The following is a 12220-nucleotide window of genomic DNA, read 5'->3' as shown; positions in this document are numbered from 1 at the left end:
TCTACGAAAAAAAAAAAAAAAAAAAAAACTCAAGAAACTGATAAAATCGGTAACATCTATGTTTATTTTTTTGCTTTTTTAACTGTTCCAGATCTATAACACTCATTTCTTTTTTGGTAGTTAGTTAATATCATGAAATACTTTTAGCTAAATAATGAAGCGGTATTAATGACTTGTAATTGAAATTTGGTAATTGAATCATTGAATCAGAATTTCAAAATGATATTTCGTGGATTTGTATTCAAATATTTACCCAGATTTGAATGTAGATACGTTTTTCTTCAATTTTATTTTTAGATTTTGATTTATGAAGGTTTTGTTTGAATTTGTTCTCCATTGCTGCTTTCCTTTACCAACGGCCCAACATCTGTCGACACCACCATGCTGGCATTCTCTACTTTATGTATATAGTCTTTACCAAGATATTCTTATAATACGAGGTTAACCCAATTATGTGTTCTTATGTTTTCGAATTGCTCATATTTTCTTTGATTGGATTTTGGAAAAGTACTAAAACACATAACGATGTGTTTGGTGCTTGGAAAGGAAGAAAACCAAAATCGGTTGGAGCTTTGGAAAGAAAGAAAACCAATATACATATCTTTTTTTATTTAATAAATGAAACCTTTTGTTCACGTATCATTTCCACCAAACATTTTACATCAAAGTGAATTTTTAGTTATACCCATCCTTCATTCAATATTCAATTCAATTTTTTTTTCTGAATCTAAATTCATTTGTGTATATATTATTATTTACAAAATAACTTTTTACTATCATGGTTTCAATAAACTATTTTAATATTTTATATTATCATTTTTAATCATCAATATTCTTTTTCTTTCTTACTCATAGTTTGTAAGGGTTGTAACATAGTAATTACATTATTATATGTTGTTTGCTCTTTTCGTTTAATATATAATGATATGTAAGTTCATTTATGTTTCTGATATGTTGTTATTAATACGCTGTGTTTGTTTAAAATATTTGTTCATGCATTTGTTGTAGTGTTGTGAATGTATATTTCTTCATGTGTCTTGTTATGAATTTATACTATAATTATTTCATATTTTATTAATTACGTAACAATTGATTAACAAATATATCAAATATGATCTTTATGTATTACCTATAAAATTTTATGTTATCGACGCAATTTTAGTAAATTTAATAAATATGATAGATAGGTGTAATAAATGGGAAACCATATGCCATTTCCTAACATGAAATGATGAATTGTTGTTAACAAATGAGGTGGCTTTATCTCTTTCTTCTTTACTTAGTTCTTTCAATTTATAATTCTAAAAAACCCCAAACATAAATACTATATAATTTTAACATAAACAAAAGAGTAAATTACTGAAATCTTCTTTATGGTTTGGTCAAAATTTTGGTCTCTAATTTTTTTTTTTTTTTTTTTTTTGCACTCGGATCGTCCTTGTGGTTTGATTTTGTTGTGTTTTTCGTTCCTTACATATATAAAGTTAGGGATCAAACGTGCAAATTTGACCAAACCATAGGAACGAAAAATACAACAAAAACAAACCACAAAGATGATCCGAATGCAAAAAAAAAGTTAGGAAAAAAACATGTTATTTTAACCAAACCATAGGGACGATTTTAGTAATTTACTCTAAACAATATTATTAAGTACAGAGTAACTTAATGCGAGAATATTTTCTACTCCTTATGAGTTACAAATTTTGATTATCTTTTCATTATATTATTATTACATAAGCAATTTTATTTTATTTAGTATTAATAAATGAACCAATGAACGTTTCATCTATATTATCATTATAAGTTACAAAATTTGATTATCGTTTTATATAGATTTGTTAGATTTTGATTTATAAAAATATGGTATCCAACGTTCCTCAATACAGAATAAAATTAGGATATAAATATCGACAAACATAAACAAATATAAATGGACACACACAAACCAACATAAACGATAACAACGAACAAACATAAATGAATCTGATTGCATTTGTTGAATGAAAAATAATTTCCCAAAGAAAAACTAATCGTCCAACGTGAAACTAATCGTTATCTCCATAAATCATGACCATTAGTATCATACTAAAACAAAATTCCAAGAAACACAAAACCAACCAGCTAAATTGTCCAAAAAAGTAATACCAAATGCACATTTTTTAGTAAGATGTTCTTTCACCGTTTACCCAAAATACTTGGGCACTTTCATTTTTATCCATAATAAAAAATTACTCACATTTTGTAATTAAGAGCAATTTTATAATATAATATATTTTCGAAAATAAACTATTTTCCGAAGGAAAACTATTTAATCGACCGCCCACCACTGAATAAAAACTAGCTATTAAAATGAAACTATTCACCGCCCCAGCAATCGCCGACCGTTGCAATGCGCGAATACCCAACTAGTATATATATATATATATATATATATATATATATATATATATATATATATATATATATATATACTATCTTATAAAAGAAATGTCACTATTTCTAAAAATAGATTGAATATAATAATATTATTTTTTTAAGACGTTCAAATCATTAATCTAATAGTACAAGTAGTCATTAATAAAATAATATTAAATTTTAACCTGTGTTTTGAATCCTTATATTTGTCAACAAATTCTATTTCCTTCCTTGAATTTCGGATAATTCAAAATTTGAAACCATTAGAAAATACATGTGGATTCAAATATCCCTCCTGCAGATGACTCTTTCTTAACTTTTTGTATTTTTATCTTATAAATATATTGGGTGAAGGCTTTATTATATCAGGTTTGTTTCTAAAAATGTTTTTACTATGTTTCTTTAGTGTGTTGGTTTTGTAGGTTCAAAGAACTCAACCAAGATGGTCAGTTAGAGCATTGTATTATCATTAGTTTGTATATTTTGACATTTTACTTTTGTAATAAAGAACGGTTAAACAAAATATTTGACATGATTAAGGTAGTTTGTATATTTTTCATCTTGTTTAGTCTAAAAATGAAACTTTTTTCATCATTGGTCCTTATAATATCAAGTTTCATCACATGGACTTCCTGATTACGGTGATTATTGTCCTTATTATAAGGTTCTATATAGATTTTGTTCAATATTTTAAGGTTTCGGGAACCTAAATCAATATGAATCCTTGAATTACATACCATCGTTGCAAATGTTTTAATTTGTGACTTTAGTTTAAAATTACAATGAACAAGTTGACACCTGAGTATTTTAGCATTCTCAAAGGTCTATTTAGTGACTTTTGAATCATAACACCTGATATTCTAAAGGTTTATTTTTATAAACTATTATTTATATATTTTATCATTTTACTTAGTAGGACATTAAATTAATAAAGGAATTAAGGAAAACGAAAAAAAAAAAAAAAAGAACGATAAACAGTACAAGTGGTTTGGGTATGTATAAATGGAAGTAATAACCATTTAGGGGGTGTTTGGCAAAAAAGTTTATTGTTTATTAGTTTATTAGCTTATAAGTTAATAAATAAGTGTAGGGTAACTTATGAAAAAATAACGTATTAGAGGTTCCCCACCGGAATAAATTATTTTAATCCAAACACTTCTTTAACTTATAGTGATGTGGAACCTAATAAGTTGTTTTAAAAAAAGCTTAGCCAAACACCCTCTTAATATGGTATTGTAATGCTCTTGAAAAATAGATGTCATTTAATATTCATTTTTCTAAGTGAACACAAAATGGTTTTACCTCTAAACAGATCAAATTATTCGTCGTCCGCCGCTTTGCACGGGTAGACGGCTAGTGTGTGTGTGTATATATATATATATATATATATATATATATATATATATATATATATATTTTAGTTCACTAAATTTAGTTGTTGATTAAAGGGATAATATCATATTAAAATTAAAAAATACATTATATATGTGATTTCTCTAATTAAATATAAAATTGATTTTATTTTCTGAAAAAGGCTTTTTATATTTTTATTTTTTGAATTAGCAGTATTTAAAAAAAAAACGAAAAAAAAACCTGCCACATATAAGAGTTTTCCGAAAGAAAAAAAGAAGGTAAGGGTTTCGATTTTCTTCGGATTAGCCCATGTGTAACATCCATGTTTTTAAAAATGGGATTATTAGAGGCTATAATGTAATATTTCAAAATTATTTTTATAAGATTGATGTTGTGTTAAACTCAGGCCGGTCCATTGATTTGAAATGCCCATGGCAAGATACTAAATTAATGCCCTTTTATATAAAAAATATATATAGAAAAAGTAAAATATATTTTATAGCCAAACTAACTCAAGTTTATACAAACAATAACATACATAAATTCATCTAAAACTATGTCTCTATGTATTTTTGAATAAAAAACATCTTTTAATTTATGATAACAAAGAATTTGTAGAAATTGACTTTCATACTCAAAATTAGTATCTCGTTTAATCTTTCTTAAGTTAGCTATCTGTAACCACAAAAGAAACAAAAACATCAATAGATACAAGAACCAACATTTCAGAGTTTCATAAACTAAAATAACATATCAGATTTTTAGAATTAAAATAACTTATCAGATTTTCAAATACATCAAATTTTCAGAAACTACAATAATAAAATAATACATTAGGTTTTCAATAATCATATTTTCCAGATTTTCCAAAAACCTAATACATCAAAATATTCAAAAACTAAAATAACCTACTAGATTTTTATAAACATCAATTTATTCAGAAAATGAAATAAGAAAACATATATTTTAATAAATATTGTTTAATTGATAAACATTACAAAAAACAACTTAAAAAGAATAAAATGCAAAACCAAGTCACAATTACATAACTTGATGTTAACGAATTTACAAGATTTGTACCTTTTGATGCAGTAACAACAATAAATGACCAAAACTAATCTGCAAGATAAGTAGAAAATTAAGTTTCATTAGATTTGCTATTTATATGATGTTTTCAAGAAAAATGCAATTTAAAGTTATAATTTATAAGTTTATTCCAGTTTGGATAGTTGAGAAAGCATGGTTAGGTACAAAATACTTAGACTATTTGACTTGTTGATAAACAAAAGCATTTAGTTTCATAAACATAAAACAATTCTATAAATACAGATTTCGAAAAAATAACTAGAAAACTCAAAAATATAATTCAAAAGTCATAACTCAGAATTTACAGGGGATTGTAAAAGAAATCTTGAGCAAACCTTTGAAACTTGAGAAGAATTGGTAGCTCTTTAAAACTACACAGATAAGCAGTCCACTGAATCGAGAATTGATGAGGAGTTGGGGATTAATGGACTATAAGAAAAGGTTACCAGATATTCACGAGAACAAGAGATTAAGAGGGCATATTAACAATGAAATCATGAGGATTTAAATCCTTTTTAGGCTGAGAACGAGAGAAGAAAGATGTAACATCCCGGAATAGCAAGAGTAGAGTTGAAGGGTTAAAAGTGTAAGTCTCGAAGGGCGACTCGGCGAGTAGAGTCACGACTTTGGTCGCGTGTCAAGTGGCCTACTCGGCGAGTCCAAAGATGGACTCGGCGAGTAGGTGCTGGGTGAAGAAAACCCTAAATCTGGGGAATGAGCCCTATATAAAGAACATTATGTTTCCTCCCCAGCCTCTTTGATCCCCCTTGAGTCCCAGAAACCCTAATTGCATGGAGGAACACCATTGTTGAGCAAATTGGAGCTTGGAGAGGTGATTGTTGAAGAAATCTTGAAGGAGAAGAGGCTTGGATCAAAGGGTTTTGCTTGGATCCGAGTTTCATTGCTGTTGGGGCATTCTTTGGAGGTAATATGTTGTTCTTGAGCTGCTATTGTCTAGATTCATCATTTTTGGGGGTGTTGAGATCATATCTTTTGCTGCTTTGGATTCTAGAGGTTAGATCTGAGGTTGCTACCTCAGATCTGGAATAGAGAAGGGTTGGAATGCCTGAAAGTCCCTGTAATTGAGTATTTAGTGAAGCTATCTTGTCCCAAACCTTAGCCCTAAGGTGTATAATGCCTAGATCTTCGTGGATTCACGTAAAGATTGCCACTTTACATGATGGATGGCCTTAGGAGAAGTAGATCTATGTTTTGGATCAATTGCATGGCCTGGAGTGCTTCTGTATGGATTCAGACCGGTGGTACTCGGCGAGTCACATGGGTGGACTCGACGAGTTGCTTGAAAATGAGCTAGAACTCGACGAGTTGGATGAACAACTCGTCGAGTAGGTTGAAGATAGTCTTAGACTCGGCGAGTCTGTTCTTGGACTCGGCGAGTCTTGTCGAAGAGTCCCAATATTTTCTGGTTGAGTCGAGAATCGGTGAGTCAAGGGATGACTCGGTGAGTTGGGTGCGAGTGGACTCAGAGTTGTTGGACTCGGCGAGTCTCGGGGTGACTCGGCGAGTTGGGTCGCGGATTGAGGGAAGTTCTGAGCATAGGGACTTGGTGAGTCATCGGGTTGACTCGGCGAGTAGAGTCAGTCGGGGGTTGACTTTGACTTTGTCCAAGGTTGACCAGTTGTCTTCCAGGGGTATTTTGGTAATTAAGGATATATATATATATATATATATATATATATATATATATATATATTGAGTTGAGTGTTTTGGTGTTCAGTGGAGGAGTTCGGAGCAGCGGGATCTTACCTTTTCAGCCGACAGTTTCGAGGTGAGTTATCCTCACTATATCAACAGGGTCTAAGGCACCAAGGCTGGCCCTTATCGGATTGAGATCCGAGTAGTTGTTGTTATTTTGTTGCTGTGATATGCTTGCATCCTGAGAGTTAGGACGGTATATGTTAGAGGCCTGATTGAGATCGGTATCCTGAGAGATAGAGAAATGCTATGCTAGTAACCTGTTAGGTCGGTATACTGTTTAGAGTAGGTTATGCTATGTGATCTGTTAGATCGATTTGTTTGAATGAGAATTGTTATATGATTATATGTTTATGTGCACATGGTTGTTTGGACTGGAGTTGGGTTGAGGCGGGTCCTGCTTCGTGCTGTAGGCCAAGATACCCAGGGCGGACCGGTTATTCCGAAGGCCCAGTGAGCGGTCCAGATATGTTGTAGGCCCACGCGGGCGGACCAGACGTGCCGAGGCTCAGAGAGTGGACCAGGCCGACTAAAGGCCCGATGCGGGCGGACCAATCATACTGTAGACTCAGAGAGTGGACCAGGTGAGTTGAAGGCCCAGCGCGGGCGGACCAACCACACTGCAGACTTGAGGTACGTGATTGGACACGGAGTGTGGACCAGGGGACTGAAGGCCCGACCAGGCAGACCAGTCCCACAGTAGACCCGATATGCATGACTGTTCTGTGATTCATTATGAGATAGCATGTTACGTGTATGATATATGTGTGGTTGGTATTTTGGGGGTATCTCACTAAGCTTTCGGGCTTACAGTTGTGGTTTAATGTTTTTTTTCAGGTTCTTCAAGAGACTGTGGCAAGGCAAAGGCGTGATCGTACCACTCCTCATGATTTTGTAGCAATGTGATTCTGGGAATACTCTAAATGATTTGTATTGAAAACCCTTTTTGTAATAATTTAATGAAATCGGGTTGTTTTAGAAAAATTTAAATTGGTTAGATTTTTTGGTCGTTACACGTTGGTATCAAAGCCTTGGTTTGAGTGAATTGGAGGAACACTTGTGTGACTTCAGTCTCAAATCGAGGAGGGTTTTCAAAAGAGAATTTAAAATGGTTTTCAAAATAAGTAAAAGAAGACACGGAGGTACGATCAACCGGAGCCAGTAAGTAACCCCAAAATACCATACATGATATTTGTTTTATTGAGCTTTGATAGAGCAGCATGCTAGAGTTAGGCTAGCGATCTATAGGATTTCTTGATGTGTTGCCTGATTTATGATGCCTGCTAGCCTAAGGTTTTCTTGTGAGAGATTTCTAGTGTTCCTCTAATTGTGAGGATAGAGCGTTGTTATGTATGTTTTCGCTAGGGTGTTGTGGAAGTACTTCATACAAATATGGGTAGGTGTGGAAGGTAGTATGGGCCCGTACTACTGAAAGCACAGGACCCATACGCGTATCAGGGAACCATGACCTCTAGGGTTGGGTTGAGAGTTGGTTCCCGAGATAGTGGGAAGTGTCTGAGATTTTTGGTGGTTTATTTTCAGTATGGAGATTTCAGGGCATGCTGGGAGTGGATCCGAGTCAGGATCAGGAGCAGGAGAGGGAGTTCCGGGTGGGTCCGTACCGCCCGAGATCGTCGGTCAGATGAGTACGCACGAGTTGAGTTCGAGGATTCAGGAAATCCTGCATGATGAGGTTGCTGCATTGTTCCGGGCCGAGCTGTCGGAACTGTTTGGGTCGATCAAGACCGCCATGGTGGAGTATTTTGATGAGCGCTATGCGACTCTCACGGAGACGGCTGCCGCGGCGGCTACAGCGGCTGTAGCAGCGGCAGGGGAAGGAGCTGGTCGGGGTTTTCAGTATCGGGACTTCGATAATACGAAGCCTCCCACCTTTGATGGAGTTCAGGATCCGATCGTGGCTATGAGATGGTTATCAGATGTGGAGGGGTGTTTCTTCACGTGTTCGTGCCCTACTGATCAGAGGGTGAGGTGTGCTCTGAACCTGTTGAGGCTCGGGGCAAAGGATTGGTGGAGATTTACCATGGGGTCATACTCGGATGCGCAGAGGGCTACGATTTCATGGGATCAGTTCAGAGAGATGTTCAACACTCGTTATGTTCCGCAGGTCGAGAGGGAGAGGTTGGCTCAGGAGTTCTTGGAGCTGAAACAGGATTCGGAGTCGGTGACGGAAATCACCAGGATGTTTACTGAGAGGGCGATGTTTTTCCCTGAGTTCGCTTCGGAGCAGGCTCAGATGTCCCGATATCTGGGTATGCTAAAGAGGGACATCAGGCAGTTTGTGTCTGTGCAGAGGTGTGAGACCTTGTTAGAGTTGCAGGAGGCAGCCAGGCGGCGTAAGTTAGAGATTGAGTTGCAGATGCGTGAGCTGAGGCAAGCTTCGGTTCAGTCGCAATCGGCGACGAAGCGGTCTAAGACCGTTGATTCTAGGATGGGAGATCAGGGTAGCCACGTCTGTGGAAAGTGTGGAAGGGGTCACGCCGGAGTTTGTCGATCCGGTGGTGCATGTCGTAGGTGCGGAAAGGAGGGGCATTATGCGAGGGATTGTCGGCAATCAGTGCCGGTTCGAGATTTGAGGATTTGTTATCATTGTCATCAGGTTGGACACTTGAGGGTCAACTGTCCACAGCTTGCGGCAGGATCGGTGCAGGCTCCAGCACCGGCCACTTTGAGGATCACAGGTGGAGGTCAGGATGGAGCGGTGCCCCCAAGGGCTTAGGGTCGTGCTTTTCAGCTTGCAGCGCAGGAGGTTAGAGCAATGCCGGATGCAGCTACGGGTACGTTTCTTCCTTGTTGTCTTGTTCATTTATGATTATTGTGGAGTATCGTTATCTGCTAGTCTCGTTGGTTGGTTATGGAATTGCGTTTCGGGTTTTGTGTAGTATCCGTTGTTCCTTGAGGGTTTGGCGAGTTGTGTTCGGGTTTTCGTCTTGGTATCCGTTGTTTCCTGAGGGTTCGATATGGTTATGGATTAGTGCTTCGAGCTATCGTTGATTAGTGGCGGATGCGGCGTTGGTTGAATGTCGGGTGGCTTTTGCAATCTAGGGAATGGATAATTGAAGATTGGGTTCCTTTCGAGCGGGTTGATCAGTGTGGGAATGTGTTTTGTGAAGGTTGCTAGTGCTAGTGGGAATCAGTCTGAGTGTAAGTGTTGGGTTTTCTGCAAGGTTGTTCTGGGAGGTTGGTGATGGCGACCGGTAATTTATAGTCAGTGTCTTAAGTGGTGGAGAATTGGAAATTCTCCGAATGGTCGTTAGGCTTGAGATGTTGTCTAGCTGCTTGGGGTTTCAGCGGTATTTCCATCAGCCGAGAGCAGGCTCGTATGGGTGAGTAGCAGGCGTGCGGGGTGGAATACAGACCTAAGGCATTTTATTGTGGAAGGATTTAATGAGAATCATAATTATTGTGTGAACGTATGATATTTTTTGTCCACTGAATTTAAAATAATGTATGGTTGTGATAAGAATGCCATGATGATAATTAATTGAAAAAATATAATTTCTTTTAATGTATTAAAACCACCATTAAAGCTAAATTGAACAGTTTATTGAATTACAATTAGGAAAGTATATATACAAAGGGATTCATACCAAAAAATTCAAGAAAAGTTCAGATATAAATTTAACAATGCAATCTAACGGTTTTTGAAAATTAAATTTCAAATCCAAAATACCATTTCGATGTTCTTCATTCCGTTCTTCAAACCCATCTTCATTTTTGTGTTCCGCTCTTTAAGAATCAGTTTCACTTTAGCGTTTTATTCTCCGAAAATCAGTTTCAATTGTACATTCCATTGTTATGTATTATATTCAAGAATTATTTTACATTATGCTTTTCATTCTTTTCAACAGAAAAAAAAAAATCTTTGAAAACATTGTTATAGCAACTATCTGATGCTCTAAGAATGTGAAAAAGATTATGAGACATTAATCATATTTTACAAGAATATGATTAGATTATTTTAACAATGAAATAAAAAATACCACATCTTTAATCAGTTTACAAATAAAACCGTCATCATTTTTTACATTCTCCTTTTATTCAATTAAGGAATTAGAGGCGACTAGATAGTAATTCGGGAATAGGGATACGTGATTATCTTTGCTCAATCCATATTATCAGAACTAAAATATCATAATTCAACCTAATTCTACAACAATTGCTAAGAATCGTCAAGCATTATAAGTTGAGTCTTTGCCAATCAATTCTCACACTCCAAAATTGGTGTATAGTTATGATGACTAAAATCAAGAAATTGTTGGTATATAAAAAAGAATGAAGGGCCACAGTTATAGGTTACGAGAGAACACTAAATCGAAGTTCAAGAACATTGCAGCTTCGGTGATAACATTGGTCAATGATGACTCCTTCGCTGCCCCTCGAGGTTTATTTTTCTATTATTCTTAAAGAATGAAACCTTATGACTCATGTAATTGATTAGGGTTTTTGTTATTGTAGATCGAATGTTAATTTTGTTGAATAAATTTGAACTATAGGATCCCATTCTTTCATAATCATGATTTTTAAGACCAAAATTTTTGAGAATTTGAATGTACGTATTCACTAAGAATAAAAATGAAAAATGTAATTGAATTTGATGTATTCTTTAAGAATGCAGTATTCATTAAAAATAAAAGTGAAAAATGCAATTGAATTTGACATATTCTTTGCGAATGTACTTGTCGGTGGTTAAGAACAATCATTCTAACATATTCTACAAGAATTAGAAACGGTAGAACAAGTTGAACAAGAACAAGAAAAATGATTGAACTATTCCCCCTGTTCGATGGTTCTGTTTCTTGATTCCTCACAGACATGTTGATAGCAAAATATAATTAGCTTTGTAGGACCTTTTCATGTATGTTCATACCCAAGTAGATTATAAATTTGTGAAGACCAAATCTTATTTAATTACTTTACTTCCATATTTATACGCTTTTAATTTGGTTATATTCAACAGTTAAGAATTATCATTGACTAGTTCCTTATTTATCAGTTTTTTAATTTGGATAATAAATTGATTAATAGTAAAATTCTAAATTTACTCCTATCAATGGATTAGTCCAGAAGTGACCATACATTCACACAATATATGGAGTTTATACATGAACCTAACTTTCTCTCTCTCTCTCTCTCTCTCTCTCTCTATATATATATATATATATATATATATATATATATATATATATATATATATATATATATATATATATATATATATATACTATAATAAATAAAAGTTTTTTTTGCCACATGTTCTCTTCTCCTTCATTTGGACACTTGGCATTTTCTAAAATTTTTAAATTTTCTATTTTCCACTTGTCATTTTATTATATTTTTCATTTTATTAAATTAAAATTCCACATATAATGTTTAATGTAATATATATGTAAAGTATTTATTAGAAAGGGTTTATATATGTAATGTATTTGGTACATTAAAGTTTTAATAATTTTAATAATTAATTTTTTTTTTCATTTTTCTTATAAATTCAAACTTTTCAAATTATTAAAATTTCATATTTTTTTTAATTAAACCCATGTAATACATGGGTCTTACACCTAGTATGTATATATATATATATACATACATATATATATACATATATATATACATATATATATATATACAC

The sequence above is a fragment of the Lactuca saligna genome, chromosome 1 (genome assembly GCF_052625555.1).
Source record: "Lactuca saligna cultivar CGN05327 chromosome 1, ASM5262555v1, whole genome shotgun sequence".
NCBI classification, from domain to species: Eukaryota; Viridiplantae; Streptophyta; class Magnoliopsida; order Asterales; family Asteraceae; genus Lactuca; species Lactuca saligna.
This window is presented reverse-complemented; position numbering follows the sequence as displayed.